Source organism: Cucurbita pepo, unplaced genomic scaffold (genome assembly GCF_002806865.2).
Source record: "Cucurbita pepo subsp. pepo cultivar mu-cu-16 unplaced genomic scaffold, ASM280686v2 Cp4.1_scaffold001737, whole genome shotgun sequence".
NCBI classification, from domain to species: Eukaryota; Viridiplantae; Streptophyta; class Magnoliopsida; order Cucurbitales; family Cucurbitaceae; genus Cucurbita; species Cucurbita pepo.
In genome coordinates this window covers 661-5189 of record NW_019647848.1, presented here as the reverse complement: position 1 = coordinate 5189, position 4529 = coordinate 661, and the positions used below count along the sequence as shown (strand labels likewise).

At 39.2% G+C, this 4529-nt stretch overlaps 1 pseudogene; it reads right to left on the bottom strand.

Moving 5' to 3' along the window:
- Window positions 1–2186: 2186 nt before the first annotated feature.
- LOC111786479 lies at window positions 2187–2824 on the bottom strand (annotated as a pseudogene).
- Between the last annotated feature and the right edge of the window lie 1705 nt (window positions 2825–4529).

Below are 4529 nucleotides of genomic sequence, written 5' to 3'. Positions count from 1 at the left end.
CTCTTGTTTTCTTTTTATTCACACGTAATGATCAGCATTCCGAGGACGATTAGGGGTTCGCCAACTAACCTCTAATCGTGAACTTGACTCGATTGTTAAGGGTCCGCGTAACTATAGAACTGGCCATTTTATTGTTGATGGTATCTTGTGGGGACTTATAGGAAGTTTGCCAGTTAATTTCTTATTAGTGAACCTGTCACGAGCGACAGGGGTCCACATTGGTACATTCGAGTTGGTCGAGATTTATTGTTCATGTATATGAGTTAGCAGTTATCCGGGGACGATTAGGGGTTCGCCAACTAACCTCTAATCGTGAACTTGACTTGATTGTTAAGAGTCCGCGTAACTATAGAACTGGCCATTTTATTGTTGATGGTATCTTGTGGGGACTTATAGGAAGTTTGCCAGTTAATTTCTTATTAGTGAACCTGTCACGAGCGACAGGGGTCCACATTGGTACATTCGAGTTGGTCGAGATTTATTGTTCATGTATATGAGTTAGCAATTATCCGGGGACGATTAGGGGTTCGCCAACTAACCTCTAATCGTGAACTTGACTCGATTGTCAAGGGTCCGCATAACTATAGAACTGGCCATTTTATTGTTGATGGTACCTTGTGGGGACTTATAGGAAGTTTGCCAGTTAATTTTCTATTAATGAACCTGTCACGAGTGACAGGGGTCCACGGTGGTACATTTGAGAGTTGGTCGATTCCTAAAATGCGTGAACCTTGAATATCGAGGTCGCTCCTCGAGGTCATTGAGACTTAATGATGAAGAAGAGATACTAGTAGATACATTTAGCCTAGTGACCTAGAGAACTTATGAGAAATTTCGAGGGCTGGAGGTCCAGATAGGACCATGAACCAAGAGAAAACTAGAACGAGAAGAACCTACGGGGGGGTAGCCCAGGGGCACCCACACGGGGGATTAAACCCCCACAGAAAATAAATGACAAATACATAAGCAAGATCAATAAGACTTAAAAACCCAATATGAACCTTCAGCAGGCTGCTTACGGGGTATATAGTATATACTCATCCTTGCTACTTTGTTTTCTTTCAGACGAGGCCTAATGGAACGATCGGGGTAGAGGTGCATACGAGCTGGGGGTATGGAGTTTTGGGGCTAGTGTCATGTGTCTCATTGATATGTTTTCTTACCGAACTCTTTTCGTTTCATTGGTATAGTTAGGTTTTATGAATTTTCTGTGTTATGTCCCTTTGTGTGTACGTAGTGTGGAGTGTCGGTATTGTGGAGAGTTGTCAGATGTTGATGTGGATGAACTAAATTTCCTTATGTGTATGCATGTTCGAAAGTTTTAAATTTTACGCAGTTTTCGTCATTTCCTAGTAAGAAAGGTAACGACTTACTTCTCAAGTTCCTCGAAAAAGTGGGTTGTTACAGTGACCATCATAGATTCCAAGTTCGATCTAAGAGTCATTCATCTTCAAACTAGCTCTTAGTTCGAATCAATCCGTTAAGTTAACTTTCTTTGTGAACGTTTTGCAAGGATTCTAGAAGGACCTCTAGTTTTGCAAATTCCAGCATTGTAGGCGCTTATCACGGTCTAATTTTTGAAACCCTCGAAAATTGGGTCGTGACAAGAACATAGTCTAAATATTGAAGATTAATTTAAATCTGTAACCGTCCAAGCCCACTGCAAGTAAATATTGTTCGCTTTGGCTCGTTACATATTGTCGTCAGCCTCATGGTTTTAAAATGGGTCTGTTGTGGAGAGTTTCCACATTCTTATTAGAATGTTTCGTTCCTCTCTTCAACCAATATAGTATCTCACAATCCACCCTCTTGGAGGCCAGCGTCCTCACTGGTATACCATTCGAAACTTGGCTCTGATACCCATTTTGTACCAGGCTAAGCCCATTGTTAGCATATATTATCTTCTACAGGCTTTCCCTTCTGACACTATCTACTAGCAGTAAATGATATCAGAGCCAGAGACAATGAGCGGTGTGCCCACAATAAAGCTGGACTCCAAGAGTGGTGGATTGTGAGATCCCATATCGGTTGAAGAGGAGAACGAAACATTCTTTGTAAGAGTGTAGAAGCGTTTTAAAATCCTTGAGGAAAAGCTCGAGTGAGAACATTTAAAGACAATAATATCTACTAGCTGCGTACTTGACCAGTTAGATCTGTTATCTACCGTGAAAAAAATTGTGGGTTACCTTTGGATGCAGCGTATGCGATAGTGGAAGCGACATCAAGCCTACAACAGAGGACATGAACACAATGCTTCCATTACCAGAAGCTTTCATAAAAAAATGAGCGAGTTGGCTAAAATGAAATGACGCCCCAAAATTGGTACTCATTACACTCGAAAGCTCTTCCTCTGTAACGTCCACGGTGCTTTTGTGCGCCCATATCCCAGCATTATTCACCTGAAACACCTAAAAAACAGAGCCTCATACTAAAACACTTACATAGCCATTATGAACAGACCATTTTTTTCATTTTTGTTACCAAAATGTTGAGGCTGCCATTGAACACGGTTTCCATCAGCTGCTTCCTCTGTTCTCTGCTATGCACATCGCACACAGACCCACTTACATTGAGGCCCATTTCTTCCCATTCTTGTAGGCATTTGTTCAAATCGCCCTGGCTTCGCGAGCATGTGTGGACAATGGCACCAAATGCTGCAAGTTCTTCCACCGTGGCTCACCTGAAATAAATGAGTTAGAACAGAGACACCAAAAGGGAAAGGAGGAGCTGGAAATTATGAGTACCCAATGCCGTGGGTTCCGTCGGTGACTAGAGCGGTCATCCCCTGAAGCGACCATCTTTGATCTCTGCCGGTGTTCGCCATGGCTGCTAGGATTGATTGAGATATGGAATTTGGGTTAGCCCCATTTTAATACTCACTCACTGCCCTTTAGGCGACCACGTGATTCATGTAGAAATTGAACGCACCTCTAATGCCAATTTGTTGAAACTAATGTTGCTCTGATACCAATTTGTTGGAATTGAAATCGCTCTGTTACCAATTTGATGAAGTAAGCTAAAGTTGCTCCGATACCAACCTCGAAATAAAACACTCGCTCTTAATCTAACTCGTTTAGATAACTCTCACGAAACTTTAAGAAAGGAGGTGTCGCAAAGGGAGAGAGACAAGGAGCAAAGAAGTTCTCAAGAGGTTATTACACACCAATTTCAATGTTTTTCTTCTCTATCTTGTTGTTATTTCTCTCTCCACTATTCTCTCTCCACTATTACATTGAATACATGGCCTTGCATCTTCGGAGGCCAAATTTGTCTTTAACCACCATTTTTTCTCACCCATTTACTCTTTCTTCAGTAAATTTCTCCTTATATACTTTCCCTATCTATGATTATTATGCCTTCATAATTAAATGGTTTTGACTGAAAAAAACAAAAAAACAAAAACATTTAAGCTTACTTTCCAACCATTCATGCTTTGGGCACCAAATTGAATAACACAGTACTCGAATAATATAAAAGTAACACCATTCCCATATTTCTATCTTCTCCCCCTTAAATTAATCTTAAAATATAATTATCAACCCATAGAGACACAACCCACTAAAACTTTAATGAAAATTTCTAAATTTGATATATTAATGATTTATCAACGAGATTCTTCATTTGGTCTCATTTATAAGTGGCAGAGTTTGATTCAACGATGGGTTACCAAATCTTTTTGATTCGTGGTCTTGCTTTCATCCCAACTATTTTGGGTCACGATGCAAGAATGGGAACAATTATGGTTGATGGAAACTCAACAATAGCATGTTGAAGTTTTTGTTTGTTTGATTTTGGATATTTGACCTCATAATGAGTGTCGTTGGTCCAAGCTTTATGTTTGGAATGGTCATGCATCAATGCTCAACTTGTNAAAAAGCTTTATTATTCAATTTTCTCTTCCTTATCGTTCCAAGATTTAACTCTTCCTATACTTAATAAAGCAATTCAAGGTTTGACGGTTTGCAATGCATAATTCTTCCTATACTTAATAAAGCAGTTCAAGGTTTGACGGTTTGCCATACATAATTAATCTTTTTTGTAGTATATTATTTTTTCGTAAAAATCTACCCTAATTTGCTTCTCTATCATTAGCTTTCATTTCAATAAGGTTGAGGTACTTGGCAAGACAAATTGATCTATAACTTCGGGGCTGGCTTCAAGTGAACCTGTCACGCACCCATTTCAAGCAATCGAAGGTTCGCTATTTGACTTTTTAGTGCGATGTTTGTATATGGAAGGGTGAGAATACCCGGCATGCTCTCTTTCATTTATGTTTTTCATGCTTTCTTTTTCGCTTTTGAATACTAAAACAATTAACTGAGCAAAGGGATTATGCACAATCAACAAAAAAAACAATTAAGTATTGAAGTTACGAAATTCAACCCATTGAAACTCACCATATTTGAATTTTAATGCATTACATAAATTTACCGTTTTTGAAAGCCATTAATGTTAGGAGAGTTAAAAAAGAAAAGTCACTACACAAGTGTGCACAAGTCTCGGTATATATAATTCTGTTTCCTTCCATT